Genomic DNA, 25,030 nt, shown 5'->3' on the forward strand with positions numbered 1-25,030 from the left:
CTGGCATTCTGTGGGTTCTGCAAATGCCAGAGGGGCTGCTATAAGGTCCCATAGAAAGTCAGTATATAGTGGGCTGTGTTGGCCGCCTGTGTACCTGAAATGCCAGGGCCTATTTTAATTCTCAGTCCAGACCTGGCATGCAGGACGGGTATTTCGCTGCAGGATGTCCTAAAAGTCGATTCACGTAGCAGTGAGCTGGTTTCTATCCTCAGACAGGACCTAATGCCTCTAGCGGTGAGGTACCAGGAAAGGATAGGAATTAGTCCAGTCTATACTGACAAAGCTAAATGCCATCCAGTACAAGGACCTTCAAAGTAAGGTCCCAAATAAGGATATAATCTAGTCTGTTCTAATAGAGCTGACTATTTCCCATCCTTGTAAATGCCCTCACAATATATTAACCTTTTGGTATGTTAAATAGATAGAAACTCATTAAAGGACATATTTCTGCCATTTTTAGAGATAGTACTTAGTTATTCATATATAAGATGTGTGAAATCCATCATCCTGTGTTCAGTTGTTTTACCTCTACTTCATGTGAGGTCCAGTAATGAGATAGAAACTAGTCCGTTCATATATAAACAAGCTGATTCCTATCCTATCTAAGGACCCTCTCTAACAGTACAGGGACCATCTGTATTGGGCAAATACCTGACAAGTCCAGTACATGGATATAAACTAGTCAGTTTATATAACAACCAGCTAATTCCTATCCTGTCTAAACTGGCCATACACAGAGAGATCTGCTCGTTTGGCAATGTCACCAAACAAGTGGATCTCTCCCCGACATGCCCACTTTGAGGTGGGCGATATCGCTCTGATCCGATCGTGGGCCCTAGGGCCCAATGATCGGATCATAGTGCTGCCAAAACGGACAGTCGGATTGCTGGACCGCACCTACGAACAGATAGGGCCGTGATCCGATGGGATTTTTAAACCTGCCTGATCGACATGTCTTGCAAAGATGTATAACAATGTAACAAGATGGTGACCCCCTGCTGCCAACCTTGAAAACATAAATCATTTGTTTAATTAGGCTTCTGGTGCAGTAAGTGAAAGGGATTGCAAGGGGCTAATGTCTTTTCCTGCCTGAACACTTGATTGCACAAGTATGCTTCTTATCAAATACACACAAGTTGTAGACTGTGTAAACATACTATAGCCACTCAGGTGTTCAAACATTACCAAATATAGGGTAATCACATTGTGTATGACATCACAATGGAATCTCTTTGTTTACCATGCTATATAAGTTGTAGTACTACCCATAATAAATCGGAACTTGCTTTGTAACACACGAGCCTACTGTGTCGTTCTTTGCAAGACCCCTGCGCAGTGTATCTGGAGGGTGTAATCAGATGGTTTCTGCCGTGCCAAGACGAACCGGTTCGCATAGGGATAGCACAAAGATAGCACAGTGAAAGCCTGGGATTCCTCCTGTTCCTTTCAGCTGGTGTTAGAAGTGGGATCGGTTGGATATCCGGAGGTAAGTAGAATTGCTGTCTGAACTGACGGTTTTTTCTCTTACCTTTGGCTCTTTCCAATAACCGATTTCTTGATATATAAAAAAAAAGGGAAAAAATATAACAACGGAAAAAAAAAAAATTGGTTCACCTCGTGTATGGTCGAGGCTAATTTGGTTCACCTCGTGTATGGTCGAGGCTAATTTGGTTCACCTCGTGTATGGTCGAGGCTAATTTGGTTCACCTCGTGTATGGTCGAGGCTTATTTGGTTCACCTCGTGTATGGTCGAGGACAGTAACATAGGGATATTTAGGTTGCACGCAGAAACCTTTTCTTACTGACTGATTCACCTCTCCATATACAATATTGTCTCGTTTTGTCTTTGTACGTATATGTATCCCCCATGTCTGTATAGAGATTAAGGTATATACGTCACATTATATTCAATTTTCTTGACGTGTAACTTCTTACTTAAAAAAAATCTATCATTCTTTCGCCGTGCGTGTGTGTATATGCCATCCAGGGACACATAATTGTTTGTTTGTATATTGATAACTGTTACTAATACATCTTGTTGGTGTTGCTGCTATTTGTAAGTTGTACTAATCATATATATATATATGGTGATGGAAATTGCTACGTGAAGGCAGTGATTCTGTCAACAGAATTTCCCAAAGCCGGCAGGTAAGCCACTTGTTGCTTACCAACAGGGAACTTCTGTTGGTAGTGTTCACAAGTCACACACTTTGTTATAAGTGATTACAAGCTATATATATATATGTAAGGCATGTATGCATATGTTTTGTTGTTTTGCCGTCTAAGTGTTGGGTATTGTATGTTGGTATAGTTGTGTTACCAATTAATTCTACTGCTAACTGTCTGTGACCACATTTGTGGATTGCCTCCTATCTTTATACTGTCACTTTTATTCCTTTTACTTTTGTTCTTACTAGAGAAATAAACTCTGGATATGATCCAGAGGCAGGCTGTCTTTTCTAAATCAGATTTATGAATCCAGGAAATAGGTAATTAGTCTGGGACAGGGAGTAATAGGGTCTAGAAAACACATAAGCAGTATTCGCTAGGAAGAACTGCAAGTGTCATCCAACACTACACTACTTGAAAAGATAGAAAGCTGCTATCCTAATATTTCTCTTCTATATTTTCCTCTAATGAAGAGTAACAAATAATGTATGTTTCAGTAAAGATTGTTTGGGAATGTGTACAAGATAAGAGAAAGTGAAATAAGGAACAATATTAATGTAAAGCGACAGCATGGAGCAAGGCTCCGGCAGGTAGGAAGTTGGAAATTGTTTACCATATGTGCCCTAGAAAGTCAGGATTACTAAATGATCCTCAAAGTAACCTCAGCATACATAGTCTTGCCTGGAAGCATAAGAAGTAAGAAAAGATAATTGCCATTGCCACAAGTTGAGAACTCCTGTCTTAAGCCCCAGCAGGTGTTACTAGGTCAGCAATAATTTAACAACTTCCAGGATAATTCCCAAAACTCCAGAAACAATAACTAACAGACAGCAGTACAGGTCAGATAACCGTAACAAAAAGACAGTCATTTGCGTTAATTGTAATAATCAAGGGCATCATGCATATAAGTGCATGTCCCCAAAGACAGCCCTTTCCCCTGCAGGAGATGCAGCCCCTTCGCATTCCAATGCATCGCTCATAAATCCTGATTGAAGGTGCGAGGCAGCACCGGTACCAGTATTTCCAAACACTTCTAATCACCATCCGGACCGCCTAATTGAAGTGTTTATACCCTCCCTTGTTCAGTGAATACTGGTGCTGCCCACTCAGTTTTGAAGACTCACTCCAAGTGATTTGTGGTCTTTATCACCAACAGATGTTGGGTTAATGTCATTCATCCATCCCACCCGTGTCCATACGAGTAGACCTAAGGGCCCCCAACCCAAAATCTCACAGTACCCACTGTCCAGGGCAAAGGTATAGGGGATTTGCCCAGTCATTCAAGGGTTACTTGACAAGGGAGTGTTAATTCATAGGATTAGCCCTGTAAATATGCTCATCTTGCCAATTAAAAAGCCCTGCAAGAATGAGTTGCGTTTTGTTCAGGATTTCAGAGCAGTTGTTATTGCAGCCCATTAGGTAGCGCCAAATCCGACTACCAAAGCAGGTTACAGTCATTAAGTACTAAGCCAACACTGGGTCCTCTGACCGTGTAACACAAGATAATGCCTATGTTGATGTAGCTGCAAAGCAGGCAGCGTTGTATAATAAAATGTTTACAGCATGTGTTGTAAAAGAACTAACTCTACCTGTTCCCTCTAGTGCTGTTTTTATCAGCCCTTCAGGACCAAATGGAACCTGAGGAGAAGGAACATTGGCTTAAAGCCAGATGTACACATACTCCGGATGTTGATGTTTTTTGTTTGGCATTTAGGTGATCGCCCTGTTGCACCAAATATGTATAATTATGTTTTGTTTGTGTGCAATATAATCTAGGTAAGACTATTAGAACATACTTTTACACAGTTAGGGACTGGAGCGCTCTAACCACCCGCCGTATCGTTAAGATTAAATATTGGAACGTTCTTCTACTTTGCGGTCTGCTAATACATTTAATCCAATTTTGCTCACCGCTGTTTGAAATTGGCTCGGGTGCATATGCCCCGAGCCCTCCGCTTTAAATATCCCAATAAAGTAAATTTGTGGGTCACTCACCGCTCCTGTTCGGTGGTCCGGGTGCTGCGCCCCGAACCCTCAGCATAGGGGAGACATCAAGGTACAAATCAACACTTTGGCACGCACTCCACAGGACTCCAGGTAACGGTAAAAAGGATTTTTCTTTATTACACAAACAAATATCCACCTGGTGGATATTTGTTTGTGTAATAAAGAAAAATCCTCAAGACTATTAGAACACCTATCAAACACCGGCCTAAAGCAATGTATCCATTTCAGATATTGCAGATAGATTCCATACAGTTAACTAAATGTTGTACCTATGAATACGTATTTGTTTGTGTTGACTAATTCTCTGGTTGGCCAGAAGCCTGGCCCATTGTAAAAGCTTCAGACAAAGCTATAGCTAAAGAGCTAATTGCAGAGATTGTCTGCAGTTATACACTGCTTGAGGTATTATCCTCTGATCAAAGTACACATTTCACTGGACAGGTAATGCAATTAATCTGCAAAGACATTGGGATTCATCAAATGTTACACACCATATCATCCCCAAGCTAGTGGGAAAGTGGAAAGTCAGCAGGCTAATTAAAGTATGTGCAGAGACTAAACTTGCGTGGCCAGATGCCCTTGATATAGTGCTTATATCTGTCACGCACACTCCCCAAAGGCTAACTAAACTCTCCCCATATGAAATATTGTTTGGGAGACAAGCACGCATGGCTCAGTACTTTCCTTCTACTCATCTTCTTTGCATGAACTATGGAAGAATGATTGAATATGTCACTAAGTTACCTAAGGAACTGACCAAATTGTGCTCTTGAGTTTTATTCTTCATTACCAGATCCAGCGGATGTTCTGGAACCACATGTTCTCATTCCAGAAGATTGGGTCCTCATAAAGAGACGCAGTGCCAAAGATATTCAACCTCGCTGCAAAAGACCATTCCAGGTACTCCTCGTCACAGAAACAGCTGTAAAGGTTGAAGGGAAACCGAATCGGATCCACGCGTCTCACAGTAAGAATCCTTAAACTTCCACCTGTTGTGTAAGTGGGGGGAATTGTAGGACATAATAACGCCTCTTTCCTTCCACCACCTAAGTCCCAGGGACCATAACATCCAACGCTAAAGATGTAGGTCCCCATCGGGTGAAGATCTCCAGCAGAATCATGTCTTTGTGGGCCAGATGTTTGGTCCGAATCTGTGTCTCCCTGCTGTACATACGTATCTTCATTGCTGTGCTGATTATAGCACTTATAAAGCCTGATGTTAATGACAGGTCCCAAGTCAACACAACAACAGCCTCACTAGCATCTGAGGTTAATGTTTCATCACCAGATCAGGTTAAATTTGTTCATAGAGACTTATATGCATAACTGTTTGAGCCTAATGATAATGCTCTTGTTAAAATGCTTGTTATAGCAGCATCAACACTATTACTGATTGTTGGATATGTACACATTCTCCTTTGTCAGCTCACAGTATGACATACATAGTAGAATCTCTATCCTGTCAGGACATAGTTAACAGTCCTCGAGGTAATTCTCCAGTATAACACTACACTTATTCCAATGGTCATCTCAGGATTCTGTAAAGCACCAGTAGTGTATTTTCATAAAACGGTGTCGCCCAAGGATATTGGTAAGTTGGTACACTTATGTTCCGATGGCCTTTGTATCAACAGTTCAGCTAATCATCATTTGTTGCTGTTGTTCTTGCTGTACCTCCTTATTTTCTCACTCTTTTCTAAAGGCAAATTCTTCTAGGCCTGTTCTGTTCTATCCTAAGTACGCTAAAAGTCTGAAATGACTTCAATGAACCACCACAGTGTATGAACATTATATACCAGATGTATTCTCATATAGGTTGTATGCATAGCATTTATAAGGTATGCTATATTTAATTGTTTGTTTTGTATTATTGTTGCCAGACATACTGACGAAAAGGAGGAGTGTTGTAGAGGAAAAGTCTTGCAGGCCCTGCTTGGCCCCCTTAATGGAGTGAACAGTTTCTAAGTGCCCATGAGGCCCTTCTAGAAACTGTTCAAGTTTATGTGTAACATCTGTCGAGAAGGTTCTTATCACTATTCTGTTTTATTTTGTATTCCTGTAACAATGTGTTCTGATCTTGAAGCACACACACACAATGGTACTCCCTATTTCCTGGTGATTGGGTGTTAGTCAAAGAATTTCTACCAAAACACTCCCTGGAACCAACTTTTAAAATAGAGTAGCACTTGGCATGATACTGGCTGAAAAGGGAGGTGTCTGTAAAATGCTTGCCAACACAAGCACCTGTTGCACATGTATCCCCGATAATACTGGTCCAAACAGCTAAATTATTGATCTGTTCATTAAGTTAAAGACAAATTCTGGAATCACACCTCCTTGGGATGAATATTTTGGATGGATGACAGGTCGGTAAACGGTCTTAGCCCAGATCAGTGTTACCTTATTGATTGTTTTGATTTTTATTTCACTTATTATTTTCTGCTGTATAATTCCCTATATCAGGAAATTAACTTCATCTTTAATTACTTCTTCTGAGGGCTTGCAATTTAAGCTTATTCATGCTGCTCGCGTATAGTCACTTATGTGACTAAAAGGGGGATTGAAAGGGATTGCAAGGGGCTAATGTCTTTTCCTGCCTGAACACTTGATTGCACAAGTATGCTTCTTATCAAATACACACAAGTTGTAGACTGTGTAAACATACTATAGCCACTCAGGTGTTCAAACATTACCAAATATAGGGTAATCACATTGTGTATGACATCACAATGGAATCTCTTTGTTTACCATGCTATATAAGTTGTAGTACTACCCATAATAAATCGGAACTTGCTTTGTAACACACGAGCCTACTGTGTCGTTCTTTGCAAGACCCCTGCGCAATGTATCTGGAGGGTGTAATCAGATGGTTTCTGCCGTGCCAAGACGAACCGGTTCGCATAGGGATAGCACAAATATAGCACAGTGAAAGCCTGGGATTCCTCCTGTTCCTTTCACTAAGTTCCTGTTTATGTTTAGTATACAAAATACAGCATTTTTTTAGCATTATTCTATTTTAGACTTTAGTTCCCCTTTAATGCACCTAGCTTTACAGGTGGATCCCAGATTAATAAAAAGGCATCAGGAGAAGATTTCACAGCCTGGTTATGTTGCTAGCAGCAAGGTCTTTATTCCCTCAGAATCTTTTACTCTTCAATCCCCTGAGGATCCCATACAGTTTGGGACCGCTGAGCTGTCACTTGCCTAACGATTTTGCAGACGTTCCCAGGGCATCTGCAAGTACTGTGGTACTAAAGGCCATTTTGTCTATACCTGCCCAGTAAAATTGGGAAAACCCCTGAGCCTGTATGAGGTTGGGGAGATTCATTTGGGCTGTATTTCTGCTCCCTGTAACACTAGTTCTAGGATTTGTGTTCCTGTTACTCTGTCCTGGAATAACACACCTGTTTCTGTTTTCATTGATTAAAGGGCTGCTGGGAATTTTGTTGACGCAACTTTTGCTGGTAAAATGTCTGTCCCTTCCATTCCTCTCCTGTCAATAGATGAAAATCCCCTTGGCAATGTCTTAGGTACATCAGTAACCCCTAAACTTGAGGTGTGTGTGGGAGGCACATGTTCTGAATACATTGATTTCCACCTTATCCACTGTGCATCCACTCCTGTGCTGTTAGGCCTGCCCTGATTAATGCAACATAACCCACACATTGATTGGAGTACTGGGGAGATTTTGCAATCGGGTCTTGACTGCGTCAGTCTGCATTAAATGCCCATTACAGCTGCCTGCCACAGTCCTTGAGAGTCTACTTGAATGTATTGGGAATTTTCAGTGACACCAACATCCCAGGATAGGTAGTTATCCTCTCTTATAAAATTGAAATCCACCAATCCAATATATTAGGAGCCCTGGGAGAGATTATTGACTCCAATGGAAAGGACACGGAGGCGTAAATGTTAACTATTTTATTTATTCAGTTCTATAAAGGTCTTGCTCATATCTGAATCTGCACAACTTGCAGCGAAGCGAAGTATAAACTTCCTGCAGTTGGTCTGTGTGATAAGAATTAAAGATGAGCATTATACATTTTACCTTAGTTGTAACCCCAATTTCCTAGTGACTCAGTCAGACGTGCTCTCCAATGGTTTGGGATTGGCTAAAGGGATTTATATTATCCCTTTAATATAACATCGCCTCTTACTATGGAGCCTACTACAGGGCTCCACTCACAGAGTGCTCATCGGAGCTCTTGGAAGTAAGAAATGGTTTACTGTATCGTGTTCATTCCTCTTGTGCCAAAGCAATCTCCACTGGAAGTGATAGAATACATGACCTTAAATAATTTCTATATATTGCAGATTGTTCTCGAGTACTGTGGTGGAGGCTCTCTCTACAACCTCATCAGCAAGACCAATGGGCAATCCCTGAAGGAGACCTGGATTGGCTATGTCTGCGAGGAGGTTTTAAAGGTAAGGCCAGATTTTCCCCTTAAGGACTCTTCTTTAGTTGCATAAATTAAATATACAATCTCTTTATTGGGAATGTTTAGTCTTATGTCTGTTATAGTCTAATAACCTACATCTCAATCTCCCCAGGGGCTGCACCACATCGACAAGAACCGGGCCGTTCATAGAGACATCAAGAGCCTGAACATCATGCTCACAGAGACGGCCAAAGTAAAGATCCGTGAGTAAAACTTACAGTTATAAGAGTAATGGATAGTGGGGAGCTTCTGTGAATATGGAGTTAGGGGGTTTCATAATTTAGGTTTCTATCTTATTGTGGTTAAACAAGTTATTTTCCATTAATAGATTCTATCTGTCATTTCAGTCGACTTTGGAAACAGCTGGGACCTGGACCCGCAGACTGGATTGTGCCACGAGGCGGACGGGACTCCACATTGGATGGCACACGAGGCCATAAGGCAGAAGGGCCAGCGCCTGGCGTACGACACCAAAGTATGTTCTACTTACTTATCCGTGTTAATGGAACATAGAAGCAGTCATTTTCTCATTGAGAGAAAGGAGTTTTTCCGAAATGTTGGGTTTCTTAACTTTTTGCACAATGTGTCTGCTTTAATATATTTGCTCTAATATATTTGCTCATTTGCACTGTGATGCTGGTGTTATGTATTGTAACTGCTATTGTTTGTAATAGAGATATATTGCTGTATACACGTTTATATATAATAAAGCATTTTTTCACTTTTACATATACCATGATGTGTTAATTTACTAGGGTGTGCATCGGGCTATTTTAGAAGTTGTATTCTGTTCTGTTTTAGCCATAATTGAGCTAAGGAGAATGGAGTGTACTTTTGCACCCATGATAATATATGTATATGTTTCTAAAAGAGAATTGTAATTGTATGAGAAATATAGCCTTTTTACTTCGATTTCATGAAACACCCACTAACCCAATTTTCTCCTTCTAATGCTCTTTGATGTGTCTTTTGCAGTGTGACATCTGGTCACTGGGGATAACCACCATCGAAATGGCCGAGGGAAAACAATTGTGGCTACTTTATTTTATACATTGAGCAGCAGAGGTTCTATATCAGAATGGGAGGAATTTGGGGTGATTTGCTATTTCCAGCAAAAAATAACTTTTTCTATAGATTAAATAAATAACTTCTAGACATGTTTGATGGGCCTGATATATATGTTTTTCACTTTTAGCATACGCAGATCAATACCCGGCGGAGCACCTGATAAGAGTAGCCCAACCAGCTTCAATCAAACAGATGGTGAGTCGGTCCCAGCTTGTGTCATTGTACATTGTACCTGTGCTTGCAGACATGGAACTCCCCACACTTGGGACATTTGGCAACTCCTATATCCACTTAGCCGCTTCCATAGTCTGCCCTCACATGCCCCTTGTCTGTACAAATTTGGGAAAATGGGGAGATTTCAGTCTCAGCTCAGGGGGATGTGTATTTTGTTTAAAGGGATACTGTCATGGGAAAAAAAATTTGTTTCAAAATGAATCAGTTAATAGTGCTGCTCCAGCAGAATTCTGCACTGAAATCCATTTCTCAAAAGAGCAAACAGATTCTTTAATATTCAATTTTGAAATCTGACATGGGGCTAGACATATTGTCAATTTCCCAGCTGCCCCAAGTCATGTGAGATTACAGGCCATGTGCACTATGGTGCAGTCAGGAGAGGGTGTAGGAAAATCACAGGACCTTACCTTGTCCCTCATAACCTTATACATATCTAGATTTGCCACTGATATCCTTTGTTATACCCTTGTTGACCAGTTTGGGATAGTGGTGGGGAATCGGGTTGGGGACACTTGTATGTATGTATAACTTTATTTGTAAAGCACTGTTAAGGAGCCACATCGACATACAGTGCATAATATATATAAAAGTATCCATGTGATATATTTATCACATAATAAATATATACAGAATCATAGGACAAAGAGCTAAAGTGGTATGTTGTAAGATACATAGTGGGAAGGAGGTTCCTGCCCCTTAGAGCTTACAGTCTAAGTGGATGGGAGGCTAACATACAGGTACAAATTGGAAATGAAAAAGTGTACACAGTAAGGCATAGTCAGTAGGGACAAGACTTTGGGAGAAGATTTCTATAATGTGTAATGCTGTTATACTATTGGTCTCACTTCTCTCTAAAGAGATCAAATCAAAATAGATATATAAATAGAGGGATAGATAGATGGATAGATAGATAATTAGATATATTGATAGATACAGGGATAGATAGATAGATAGATAGATAGATAGATAGATAGATAGATAGATAGATAGATAGATAGATAGATAGATAGATAGATAGATAGATAGATAGATAGATGGACAGATAGATGATAGATAGATTAGATGGATAGATAGATTAGATAGATAGATAGATAGATAGATAGATAGATAGATAGATAGATAGATAGTAGATAGAGGGATAGATAGATAGATAGATAGATAGATAGATAGATAGATTCTAGAATCTGGAAAAAACGATCTGGGGATTTTTTTTTTTGCCAGCTAAAGCTAAAATATCTTTTTTCCAGGTCACAACATTTTGTGTCCTTCTTGGAGTCCTGTCTGAAGAAGGATCCTTCGGAGAGAGGGAACTCCTGCAGCACCCATTCGTCACCCAACTGCCATCTAAGAAGATCGTCAGGGCTGAGATTGAAGAACATCTCCTGACTCTGCAGAACCTGCCGGGCCAAGAAAGGTGAGGGAATCCATTATATGTGATACAGCTGCACCATCACACAGTGTAACTCAACAGCTGCAAGAGTTGGTTTTATTATAATGGCACTGGGAATAATAAACATGGTTTAAGGGGCACTTTAGCTTAATTTTATATTTAAGTATAATGGTAGCAATGGTGTTCTAAGACAATTTGCATTTGGTCTTCAGTCTTTATTTTTTTGTTTATGAATCATATACTGTACAAGCTCTAATTAGTATTCATGAATCACAAATATGATTTTTCCCTAAACAGGACTGAAGAGAGTAGCTCTGTTATTGATCTTGTGGCCAATAACATCAACAGCCCAGAATGAGTTTCCTAAATCACAGTCGAGGAAAAAGAAACATCCACAGGGTAAGGTCCCATCTCCATTCAGTATCCCTGTACAATGGTTCTCAGCTGGTAGACAAATAGCAATTTGATCCCCTGCTGCCTGGTGTGTGTCTACATTGGTAGGACCCGAATCGTCACTGTGCACAAGAGGTGGGTTTCGGCTAGAAGATGCTCAAGTTTGCATTTCTTGGTCACAGTCCTCCCCCTGTGTGAAGCAAATAAACACACCGGACAGTAAGGGCTGAATGAAGGTTTTCTGTGCTGATGGACATTAGCTTCATTGCAGCAGCTGCACAATAGGGTAGAATGCAACTGAGAATGCTCAGGCATTATTTCCTATTCCCATAGCCATTGCCTTTATTTCTAAAAGGAGCATCAGCCTGGGAGAAAAACTCCCTAACATTTGGAACCCCTAATGAATAAAGCATAAATGCCATGCCTCTGAATGAGAATTAATAAAGATCTATTACTGACTGATATTTTTTTCTCATACAGATACAGTGGCGTCTGCAGCTCCACCAGCAACATCTCCTTCCATGCTGATGCAGTTCAGCAAGTGGTAACTTCAAGATTCCTGCAACTACACCAGCAGGGACTTTATCTCCTTCTTAGAAGAAATAATGCTGTTACCTTCAAACCAGTAGCAAAACAGTAGTTAGCTGGATTCCATGTGGTGCACCTCCGCCGTGTGTGTTGCAGTATTATCCAAGAAAGTAAAGTTCACAAGGATCGACCAAGATGCAAGATTAACTGCTCAAACTTCAGTGTTTATTGTTTAACACAACATGTTTCGAGTCTTGTGAGACAAAGAGTCTCACAAGACTCGAAACATGTTGTGTTAAACAATACATTTGAGCAGTTAATCTTGCATCTTGGTCGATCCTTGTGAACTTTACTTTCTTGGACTTTATCTCCTTCTGTAGCTCCATGTTCATATTCTTTTCAGACTACCACATCTCCACCAGTGGTGTCTTTGCTTCAGTTTTACATCACTCCACCCACACACGTCTCCACCTCACTTTCCAACTGCCATAGTTCCATCCATCTTCCTTTTTTTGCAGACTACTACAACTCCAACATCTTGTCTTAAGCATCTACATTTCACAGAACCATAGCTCCAACATTCATATCCACCTCTACAGCTCCACAAGAAGCATTCACATTTTCAAACACCATAGCTCCACTATTAGGACCTTAGTTTTCATTAGTATCCAATTAGCACATCTCCACCCAAGGACTTTTCATTTAACTTTAGCTCCACCACCAGCCCTTATCCCATATAAGCAAGCTCTGTCCTTGTGCTAACACACCTCCACCAATATCTTCTTTTATTTACATGTCATCAAGAGTTTCTCCTCTTTAAAATATCTTTTAATCCTTGTCCTTCTTCCTGCACCTCCATTGGTTCATCCATTCCACAAATACCAAGGCATTTAGTCACCACCACACACTAAAATGATGTCCCCTAAACAGAGGCTTCTCTTCTCCACTTTTTTCTTTTGCCTCCCCCCCTGCAATCTCCTAACACCAATTCCTCAGTGGTTTCTCCTGTTCAAATTCTTTGCCTTCTAAATTCTATCCTTTCAAGCCTTCCACTCAACAACCAGTCACATCTCCTACTCTTAACCCTGACATAAACTCTTAGTACTGATAAGACATAAACTCATAATACAAGTTGATCCAGGGACTTGTCCGATTGCCCTTTGGGAGTCAGGAAGGGATTTTCCCCTTCTGAGGCAAATTGGCTCTGGCTTCAGATGGGGTTTTTTTGCCTTCCTCTGGATCAACTGCTAAATAGGAAGATCACTTTTACACTAAAACTTAAACCTAATAGATGCGAGTCCTTCCCAACTTAAATTAGTATGAATTAATCTAAAATGCATAAATATAACATCCAATTTATAAATACATATGTTAATACACATTTCATTGGTGTTCTTGCATTTTTATAGTTTCTATAGTATTGCCAGGGAACATTACAGAGGAGGGAGGCCTCTAGTGCAAGGGTCACTGAAAAGTGAAGGTGGAATCAAGAGGCAAAGGTAGGAGAAATTGGTGAAAGGAGATGCTAAGGATGAAGAAATATTAGAAGGGGATAAGCCATGTCTGGACCCAGTCCTACTGATCTGCACTGATGTCAGAGGTTTGGTCAATCAATCACATACAAATGACATATAGTGAATATAAACATATCACTGGGATTAGTACATTATGAGACTGGGTTCAGAAGGTGCTGACTTATTAATATGTTATTTTGTGCCTAGCAGGGACTTGGATATACACGGCACTGCCATTAGTATCCTTTGGGCCAAGAAGAAACTGACTCATTGGGTCTAGAAAGAGCTGACCCATAAACATACCACTGTCATTAGAAGACTTTTGTCCCATGATAAAGTTGCCTTTGGTATTATTTGGGCAGAGGAAGGGCAGGTCTGTGTGATGTTTCATTGGTGGGATATTAATGGCCACTGGAAGTCCGTCCAGAGCCACCAGGAAGGTTTGTTCTGCTGAAGTGGGGGGATGTAACTTTACCAATGACACGGCTGAGAGACAGTACAGCAGCCCCCCTGCCCTGATATTAATCCATGCAGTTTATGTTTAGTTCTGGATTTACTTGCTCTTTAAGAGACAGGGTGGTGGGGTAGACAGAGCAAGGGTTAAGTTTATGTAATTGCAGTGTACAGCCGTATCAAGCTTCTCAGTTCTGTTGGGCCCAGGCCTTTAAGGAACACATGTTGATTTTGCTGCCTCCCTGCTGGATGGTGTTGCCCCCATGCTTTAGAATGAAGTAGTAAAATACCCATGCCCACTGACATACATGAGTAGGGGAAATAGGAGACACTGCTAGTGGGAGTAGGCGCCACCAACAGGTTTTCACAGTCCATTGCACTGATTTAGGCTTGGTGCCAGCACAGTCCGGTCAGCTCCAAAGAGTTATTATACTGGGATTGTGCTGTGCCAGGGACATTATCATACAAGGCCCTCAGAATGTCCTGCATGACCAATATCTAGGGTTGTCACCATTTTGGAAAAAAAATCTGGCTGTACAGAAAGGGGAGGGACAATGAGGGGGTGGTTTGGTAGAAAATATGGGAGTGGGGGATTATAGGAAGAAGGGAAAGAAGCAAAGCTGGAGGCAGAGATTGGGGAGGGACAGGACTGGGGTGATACATCAGGGAATTATAAATTTATGAGCAAATACATTGCTGGTTAAATGTGTAACACTGGTCCCAGTCTCGGCTGCTATTTTACTGGTTAGGCTGGTGATATGCCAACCCCATTGAAACTCAGCCATATGTATCTGGGCAGGTTTGAAATGCACCCTTGACTGAAGTAGCCACTGATCAGCTCCCTGCCCTTGTACAGTCCATTGGCCAGACTAGTCCACCTCTCAAAGAATGAGCCAGGGAGCATATTTCGGGTATCAGATCTAAGCAGGAAAAAGAATCAAACAGCAAATCCAAACAGTGTATAGATCTATATATTCAGTAGGACATGTGGCAGGGGGTTGGGATCTGATAATGAAACATCCCACAAATGAACACACATAGAAACATACGAAATAGTTTATTTTTTTTTTTTAACAAAACAAAATGAATGACATTATTATGAATTCAACGCTGAATTATAAACACGGGGACCTGGTTTCCATCTGTATATAACTGAGCAGCTGTACGCCCGTAGCGGCTTCTGCACTGACTTTTTGTAGTCGGTGGCTTTCTTCAGCTTCTCAAAATATTCATCCAGCTTCCTCTGGAGTTTGCCCAGAATCTGCAGAAATGAACAAAAGAGAGAGATAGAACGGTTAAGTATCAGTCAATGAACCCCTTTTACTCACATCCGTGTGCAGAATAAATACCTAGAACTGTTTTTATTAGAGGCAGTTCATTGGATATAAATGGGATGACTCTACAGGGGATCAGTGACAATTGGGGGCCCCCACCAACTTGGCACTACCCAGTGATTTTACATTTTCTCTTCTTTAAAGAAAAGTTGAATATAAAAATGCTAGAACTGTTTGAAGACTGAACAGAAGTGATTAAAGTGGTGGTTCACCTTTAAGATCACTTTTAGCATGTTATAGAATGGCAACAACTTTTCAATTGGTCATCTACATTTATTTCTCATAATTTTCAAGTTATTTGCCTTTTACTTCTGACTCTTTCTAGTTTTCAAACAGGGGTCACTGACCCCATCCAAAAATGAATGCTCTGTAAGGCTACAAATGTATTTTTATTATTAAGGTCTTCTCCTATTCATATTCCAGTCTCTTATTCAATTCAATGCATGGTTGCTAGGGTAATTTGCACCAGATGGCTGAAACTGCAAACTGGAGAGCTGTTGAATAAAAAGCTAAATAACTCAAAAACCACAAATAATAAAAAGTGAAAACTAATTGCAAATTGTCTCAGAATATCACTCTCTACATCATACTAAAAGTTAATTGCAGAGAACTCACAGCCTGATTGTGCCGGTTACTTTCATTCTCGCCCAGAGCATGCCGGAGATGGTCAATAGCTGAATAAGGGAACCAGACCAACTGAGAGGTTGCAGAGAGAGGAGCCTGGAGGGAAAGAAACATCATTATTATCCTTTATACAGCTCGTGGCTTCTCCAGTAGAACTGATTTTCCTATCACAGTGGCACAAGCACAGTTGGTTCAGTTCAGGAGGCAATAAAGTTATCAGTAAGTTTGCAGAGGGAAACACACTCCATATGGAGAGTGCCTTAAAGGAGAAGGAAAGGCTACAATTAAGTAAGCTTTATCAGAATGGTTTATATAAATATACCAGTAAACCCTCAAAGTAATGCTGCAGAGTCGTCTGTAAAAAGAAACACAGCATTTCTTTCCTTCTATTGTGTACACATGGGCTTCTGTATCAGACTTCCTGTTTTCAGCATAAATCTCCAGGGCTAGGGCTTGAGCATGCTCCGTTTGCTCCTCTCCCTTCCCCCTCTCTCTCCTCCCCTCCCTGCTGTAATCTGAGCTCAGAGCTATGAGTGAGCATGGAGAGACGCAGGAAGTGATGTCACACCAAGCTAATATGGCAGCTGTTATCCTAAACAGAGAGAGCTGTTTACTCAGGTATGGTAAAGCATTCTGCAGAATAAATATAGTGTTATAGCTTGCACTATTGTGGCTAATCAATTGGCAATAAACAGCATTGGTAGCTTTACTTCTCCATTAAATGAAATGAGTATACGTGTTTGGGGTTCATCTAAGAAGTCATACCCAGTACCCCACAAAAATTCAGAGGCACACTGACTCCTCTCGTACCCTACAGAAATTCAGAGGCACAGTGACCCCCTCCGCCTGGATGAACACAGCAGCCGGATGAGCTCTGATGCAGTCCGCATCAACATTCAGAGGTACAGTGACTCCCCCTGTACCCCACAGAAACTCAGAGGCACAGTGACTCCCCCTTACCCCACAGAAATTCAGAGGCACAGTGACCCTCCCCCTGTACCCCACTGAAATTCAGAGGCACAGTGACCCTTCCCTGTACCCCACAGAAACTCAGAGGCACAGTTACTCCCCCTTAACCCAACAGAAATTCACAGGCACAGTGACTCCCCTTGTACCTCACAGAAATTCAGAGGCACAGTGACTCCTCCTGTACCCCACAGAAATTCAGAGGCACAGTGACTCCCCCCGTACCCCACAGAAAGTCAGAGGCACAGTGAACCCCCCCGTACCCCACAGAAATTCAGAGGCACAGTGACTCCCCCCATACCTCACAGAAATTCAGAGGCACACTGACTCCCCCCCGTACCCCACTGCAATTCAGAGGCAGACTGACTCCCCCTTACCCCACAGAAATTCAGAGGCACAATGACCCCCCCCTGTACCCCACAGAAATTCAGAGGCACAGTGACTCCCCCCATACCCTACAGAAATTCAGAGGCACAATGACCCCCCCTGTACCCCACAGAAATTCAGAGGCACACTGACTCCCCACAGTACCCTACAGAAATTCAGAGGCACAGTGACTCCCCCCGTATACCACAGAAATTCAGAGGCACACTGACTCCCCACAGTACCCTACAGAAATTCAGAGGCACACTGACTCCCCCCGTATACCACAGAAATTCAGAGGCACACTGACTCCCCCTTACCCCACAGAAATTCAGAGGTACATTGACCCCCCCCGTACCCCACTGATATTCAGAGGCACAGTGACCCTCCCCTGTACTCCACAGAAACTCAGAGGCACAGTGACTCCCCCTTAACCCAACAGAAATTCACAGGCACAGTGACTCCCCTCGTACCTCACAGAAATTCAGAGGCACAGTGACTCCCCCTGTACCCCACAGAAATTCAGAGGCACACTGACTCCCCCCCCGTACCCCACTGCAATTCAGAGGCACACTGACTCCCCCTTACCCCACAGAAATTCAGAGGCACAGTGACTCCCCCCATACCCTACAGAAATTCAGAGGCACAATGACCCCCCCTGTACCCCACAGAAATTCAGAGGCACACTGACTCCCCCCGTACCCCACAGAAATTCAGAGGCACACTGACTCCCCCCTGTACCCCACAGAATTCAGAGGCACTCTGGGGCTCATTTATCAACACTGGGCAAATTTGCCCATGGGGTGTTACTTATAGCAACCAATCAGATTGCTGCATTCATTGTTCTACTTGCAGCTGGCTTTAAAAAGCTAATCACTGATTGGTTGCTATAGGTAGCAGCCTCATGGGCAAATTTGCCCAGTGTTGATAAATGAGCCCCACCGACTCCCCCCCGTATCCCACAGAAATTCAGAGGCACAGTGACCCTCCTAACCCGAACTCAAGAAGCTACATGCTCCCCCCATAGGCCCCCACAGAAATTCAGAGGCACACTGACTCCCCCTGTATCCCCCCCCTGTATCCCACAAAAATTCAGAGGCACACTGACTCCCCCTGTACCCCACAGAAATTCAGAGGCACAATGACCCCCCCTGTACCCCAGAGGCACACTGACTCCCCCCTGTACCCCACAGAATTCAGAGGCACTCTGGGGCTCATTTATCAACACTGGGCAAATTTGCCAATGGGGTGTTACTTATAGCAATCTATCAGATTGCTGCATTCATTGTTCTTCTTGCAGCTGGCTTTAAAAAGCTAATCACTGATTGGTTGCTATAGGTAGCAGCCCATGGGCAAATTTGCCCAGTGTTGATAAATGAGCCCCACTGACTCCCCCCCTTAACCCAACAGAAATTCAGAGGCACAGTGACTCCCCCCGTACCCCACAGAAATTCAGAGGCACAGTGAACCCCCCAGTACCCTACAGAAATTCAGAGGCACAGTGACTCCCCCCCCCGTACCCCACTGCAATTCAGAGGCACACTGACTCCCCCTTACCCCACAGAAATTCAGAGGCACAATGACCCCCCCCGTACCCCACAGAAATTCAGAGGCACAGTGACTCCCCACCGTACCCTACAGAAATTCAGAGGCACAATGACCCCCCCCTGTACCCCACAGAAATTCAGAGGCACACTGGCTCCCCCCATACCCCACAGAAATTCAGAGGCACACTGACTCCCCCCTGTACCCCACAGAAATTCAGAGGCACACTGACTCCCCCCCGTATCCCACAGAAATTCGGAGGCACAATGACCCCCCCTGTACCCCACAGAAATTCAGAGGCACAGTAATCCCTTCACCCCCTACAAACATCCAGCGACACAATGAACTGCCGAAAACCTAAGGTAGAGGTAACTTGTACCAAACCTACAATACAAGTTGGCAACCCCGGGGTTTAAGTTACAGGTCGAGTCAAGAGTCTGCAGCCGCCACTAGAACCCATTACCACTTTCCCATGTATGAATTTGCTGCTCACTAATGGGTCATCCGCAGTGGAGCGGTCACATGGTAGGATCACATGACTGTGACGTCAGGTCCTTTCTGAGGATAGGAACTAGCCGCTACCTTAGGTTATAAGGTTTTAAACCTAAAGTTTATCCTATAACAATTTTATACAAGACAATAATATAAATTATTATATTTTATATAGTCCCTGAGGAGTTCTGTGATCATATAAAGGCACAAAGCTGCAGGCTGAGAGTATCACTCGTGTATTATAAGGGATAATGTACCCCCTACTGTAAATTATAAGGATATTAGAAGTCACTGAGGAGTTGTGTGACCATATTAAGGCACAAAGTTGACTTATAAAGGGGAATTTGAGAATAACTTGTTAGGGGATAATGTACCCCCCTACTGTAAATTATAAGGATATTAGAAGTCACTGAAGGATTCTGTTTACCATATAAAGGCACAAGGAAATCTGAGTATCACTCATGTATTATAAGGGATAATGTACCCCCTACTGTAAATTATAAGGATAATAGGAGTTCATTTACTATTTTGATTTTTTCCACAAAGCACAAAAAAATTCATGGTCTTCCGGGTTTTCCAAAAAGCCCTAAAAATTCTAGATTTATCAAGACAAAAAAATGAAAAAGCCTTTTGTGCCAAACTTCGCAAAGCAAAAGTTGTTAAAGGGATACTGTCATGGGAAAAAAATTTTTTTTCAAAATGAATCAGTTAATAGTGCTGCTCCAGCAGAATTCTGCACTGAAATCCATTTCTCAAAAGAGCAAATAGGTTTTTTTATATGCAATTTTGAAATCTGACATGGGGCTAGACATTTTGTCAATTTCCCAGCTGCCCCATGTCATGTGACTTGTACTCTGATATAGGAGTCGATGGGAGGAGCACTGATCCCATTAGACCATTTTTTAAACCAATCAGAATGTTAAAGCTTTTTCGATTTTTTTTGGGTACAAATTTTTTTCAGATAGTTGAGATGCATTTTTTCCTTTGTACATTTTATATTCGGTCCTTTTAATAGATTTAATGACAGTCGTAGTTTAAAAAACCTCTAAAACAACTAAAATCCAACCTTTAATAAATAAGCCTCTAGACCTCACAGAGGGGTTGTGTGACCATATAAAGGCACAAGACTTTCTTTAATTATGCAAAGATAGGGTGGAGTTTCCAGTTTAGATTGGCAGGTTAATCTAAACCTAAAGTTTATTACTAGTACATATAAAATATTTTTATTGATCTATCCTGAGGTCTGACACAATCAATATGAAAACATCACAATCTCTCTGACATAGAGCATGTGGCTGTTTGGTACAGACCAACAGTGGAGTTCAAAGTCCTCAGAACTCTCCCTTTCAGGCTAATCCCCGAAACATTATATTGTTGAATTATTATCGAAGTCCTTGAACAAAAGTCATGTCAGGCATATAAATCACCTATAATAAGTGTTAAAGGGCATCACTTTTACTATGTAGCAGAGTGGAATTCCAAGATAATTTCCAGCTTTTTTCTGTGTGTGTATATATATGGTGTGTGTGTATATATATATATATGGTGTGTGTGTATATATATATATGGTGTGTGTGTGTATATATATATATGGTGTGTGTGTGTGTGTGTGTGTATATATATATGGTGTGTGTGTGTGTATATATATATATATGGTGTGTGTGTGTGTATATATATATATGGTGTGTGTGTGTGTGTATATATATATATGGTGTGTGTGTGTATATATATATATATATATATGGTGTGTGTGTGTATATATATATGGTGCGTGTGTGTGTGTGTGTGTGTGTGTATATATATATGGTGTGTGTGTGTATATATTTATATATATATATGGTGTGTGTGTGTATATATATATATATGGTGCGTGTGTGTGTTTTCCAGCAGAGTCGCACTCCAATTTGTTAAAACGTAACATTTATTGTCCCATCATAAAAGCATGACAAATTCAAATATACTCATCTACACGGAGACATCACGCAACGTTTCGGGGGTCCCCTGCCCCCTTTCTCACACGTGTCCCTGGTGTATATCGCATAGAGTCAGTAAGAGACCCGGTTGTCTATCGTCACCATTGAAGTAGCGGAACCAGAGTGACCGGTCACTCTGACGCAACGACGCCACCAGCGTCAATGCGTCACAGAAGCGAGCACACGTGTGTCCACCCACTGAAGTGAAAAACGCCATTTTGGTTATTGGCTATACATGATCTACAGTACCTGGGGATTTGTGTATACAGTAAACATTCATTAGTTATATACAGGGTGCATAATATTATTATCAATACAGTATACATATCAGCCAGCTTGGCAGCAATATATTCAGTTGCACATTTGTTATTATCGCTAAATAAACAGGTCAGTCAATGCCTATATCAAATGAACAGGTGTAAGTCAAAAGCCTTATTAAACCCATTCGGACTCAGTGACTTTAATCGGTGAATCCATTGTACCTCTGACCTTTTCAACAACATTATTCTGTCGCCCCCTCTCCTATATATGTGTTCAAATATTGTGGCGGCTTATTTTGATGTTAAATTATACATATATATATATATATATATAGACAAATACAAGATTCCTCTGCACTCAACCCATTATCAATATATTTAAGACAGCGACATTTTGTGCATACTGCTACTGAAAAATGCCTTCATTAAGAATTCTATGGTTTAATTATACATTTTATAAAAGGGACGAATACGTTTTACCTGCAACTTACTAGCTGCTTTCAAAGTAAAACTCCCAAACTTGGCTGCCCTTTTATTAGACACCAGTGGGATCACCTGACTATAGTTGGAGGGGGTGGGAGCTACAACATGGAGCTGGTCACTGCTCCTGTATTACTATAACAAACAAGGGAAAGCTAGTAAGTTGCAGGTAAAACATATTCGTCCCTTTTATAAAATGTATAATTAAACCATAGAATTCTTAATGAATCAGATGAAAATTGAGCATAGGACTGGCCAGATATGGGATGACTTTGACGTAGTTGGCCAGCTTAAATATATTGCAATATATGGACAAACAATCCCTGTTTTGTTTAAAGGGTAAGGCATTTTTCAGTAGCAGTATGCACAAAATGTCTCTGTCTTAAATATATTGATAATGGGTTGACTGCAGAGGACTCTTGTATTTGTTTATATGTTTTTTGTGGTCACACCCTCATTGCACCCCCGCCTAATGATTTTAAAAACTAGTGGTGAGCACAACTTTCCCTTGTTTATACACACACACACACACACACACACACGGTCAGAATAATAGCAGTGTGTTTAAAAAAAGGTGAATAAAGTTTAAAATCCTTATAATAGCTTTTATTTCCATATATGCAAATGCATTGGGAACACTGCACATTGAACTAGTAAACTGGATGAGCTACTATCTTTCAAATAAAACACATGGAGACCAGCACTAGGTGGATAACAATGGCCACAGCTTGTCTATTATTATCTCTATCAAATACCATACATTACAATACTGTAACTAAACCTGGCCAGTCAGAATAACCAATCCTCCAGTCGCTTTGAATATGTTAACTCTCTCGGCTCTGCCTTATTGCCTTATGTTCATTTGTATCACATCTCATTTAAAATTAAAGGAGATCTAAACCCCCGAATGTTAAAAGCCCCTTCCACTACCCTCCATAGTGCCCCCTCCCTTCTTCTTCACTGCATAGTGCATTAGTGAAAAATGTGCCCATAATTGTGCAACTCATGTAGCTGTAAAGAATTGCGCAGGGGAGCTCAAGGACACCATCTTCCGCATCTTCAGTTCCTTCCCTTCGGCCATTTACAGAGTTTTCACAAACACTGGGCTGGCTCCAACTGTGCATGCGCCAAATATCTCTCAACATTCCCTTCCAGAAATTTTCTATTGGATTAGGGTCCTGGGATTATGCAAATTAGGATTCGGTTCAGCCATGCGCAAGGATTCAGATGAATCCAAATACCTCTGAAAAAGTCTGAATCCTGTATTCGGTGCATCCCTACTGGAAACCAAGTTGTTGCTCATTTACTGGTGTGTTTGGAGTTGTTGTCTTGTTGAAACACCCATTTAAAGGGCATTTCCTCTTTCGGCATACGGCAACACAACCGCTTTCAAACCTTTCGGTTCTTTGTCAAGTGTGATTGTGACACTTGACAAAGAAACGAAAGGTTTGAAACATGTTGTGCCTACAATAAACACTTTTGAGTATTCAATCTGCCTCCTGGCCATTCCTTATACCCTGCAACTTTAAACTTCTGTTGGAGACTGCCTTTCCGTAATTCAGAGCTATCTGGATAACGGGTTTCCGATTAAAGGATTGCATACCTGTACTAATAAAAGCGTATAGGTTTTTTATGAACATGGTAGGATATTTTTATAGAGACCAACATTGTTTGGGGGTATCGTTTTCCTTTAAGAAATACTGCATTCAATTGCAAGTATACAAAAAGAAAACTTAAATTCCTTGTGGGGTGCATATTTCCTACCACAGGCACTTCTCTTCTCAACAAAATGCACCAACTCAGCATAATTGGGATTAGAGCACTTTTAATCACCCACTATAGATCAGTGAGTGCACTGTATGCAATTTTTCCTGACATTACTGTATTGCACATGCATTTAGCGGGAGATGCCTGGGAGAAAGATGATGGCAGATGATCGATGATGGCAGTGCCCTGATAGAAAGTATTCCAGGCTGGTGCATTTGTAAGAGAAGATGAGGATTGTCTTTAAGTAAAAAGTAATTATAACAATGTGGAGTGCCTAACAGTTTGAATTTTTCTACTTGAGGGGACATGGTCAATGCTGATTCCTGGTTATTCTGCTTTGACTCTTGTACTACTTTTTTTTGGGTGCCATTAACCCTCAACCATAAAGCAGACTAATATCCCTGATGATCAGTAAGAATCAAGCAGAAGGTACAGACTGCAAACAACGAGCCAAAAGATGGCAGTGTTACCCCGCAGATCATAATCACAATTCCCAGGAAAGAGATCACCGAGTACAAGTCATTTGCTTTTTAATTTCTGTTAAATATCACAAGAGCTCACAGTTAGTTCACTTGTTCCTTGAAATACAGGCTTATTTGCAAAGAGAACAATGTGTTACTTTCTTTTTTGAAATATCTATTATTGTGGCATTACAGAACCCAATCAGAACTTTCAGAAGGTACCCGACAACAAATTTCGGGCAGTGCCCAAGAATTCTGCAAAACCTTGCAAAAAAGACCAAGTGCAAGCGGAATATGTAAGCGGATAATTAGCTGCTTGTAGCTGAATGCTCGGCATAAAAAATGTCCCTTTACTGAACCCAATCAGATCTTTCATGTGGTGTCCAATACCTCGTTTAATGCAGTGCCTCAGAATTCTGCAAAACCTTGCCAAAATGACTGTGTTTCAGACCAAGTGCAAGCGGAATATTGGATTTGATGACTTCCCTTATTCCAAGCATCAGAGAATTAGCTGCTGCGAGTTCATCTTTGTGTCTGCAACTTAGTTTATAACAAATGCACTATTTCCCA

The 25,030-nt window shown here is 41.3% G+C and overlaps 3 long non-coding RNA genes across 3 annotated transcripts; 2 read left to right on the forward strand and 1 right to left on the reverse strand.

Moving 5' to 3' along the window:
• Positions 1–4,281: 4,281 nt before the first annotated feature.
• LOC121398865 lies at positions 4,282–6,977 on the forward strand. Its single transcript, XR_005964555.1, has 2 exons — positions 4,282–6,014; positions 6,089–6,977. It is a non-coding gene; the product is annotated as an uncharacterized LOC121398865 (long non-coding RNA).
• A 1,532-nt stretch (positions 6,978–8,509) lies between these two features.
• On the forward strand, positions 8,510–9,153 carry LOC121398866. The gene is made up of 3 exons (XR_005964556.1): positions 8,510–8,601; positions 8,728–8,818; positions 8,963–9,153. It is a non-coding gene; the product is annotated as an uncharacterized LOC121398866 (long non-coding RNA).
• Positions 9,154–15,237: 6,084 nt separating this feature from the next.
• On the reverse strand, positions 15,238–16,356 carry LOC108702903. The gene is made up of 2 exons (XR_001933392.2): positions 16,145–16,356; positions 15,238–15,456 (listed from the first exon to the last, which is right to left on the reverse strand). It is a non-coding gene; the product is annotated as an uncharacterized LOC108702903 (long non-coding RNA).
• Positions 16,357–25,030: the final 8,674 nt, after the last annotated feature.

This window comes from Xenopus laevis, chromosome 9_10S (assembly GCF_017654675.1).
Source record: "Xenopus laevis strain J_2021 chromosome 9_10S, Xenopus_laevis_v10.1, whole genome shotgun sequence".
In the NCBI taxonomy this organism is placed as follows: domain Eukaryota; kingdom Metazoa; phylum Chordata; class Amphibia; order Anura; family Pipidae; genus Xenopus; species Xenopus laevis.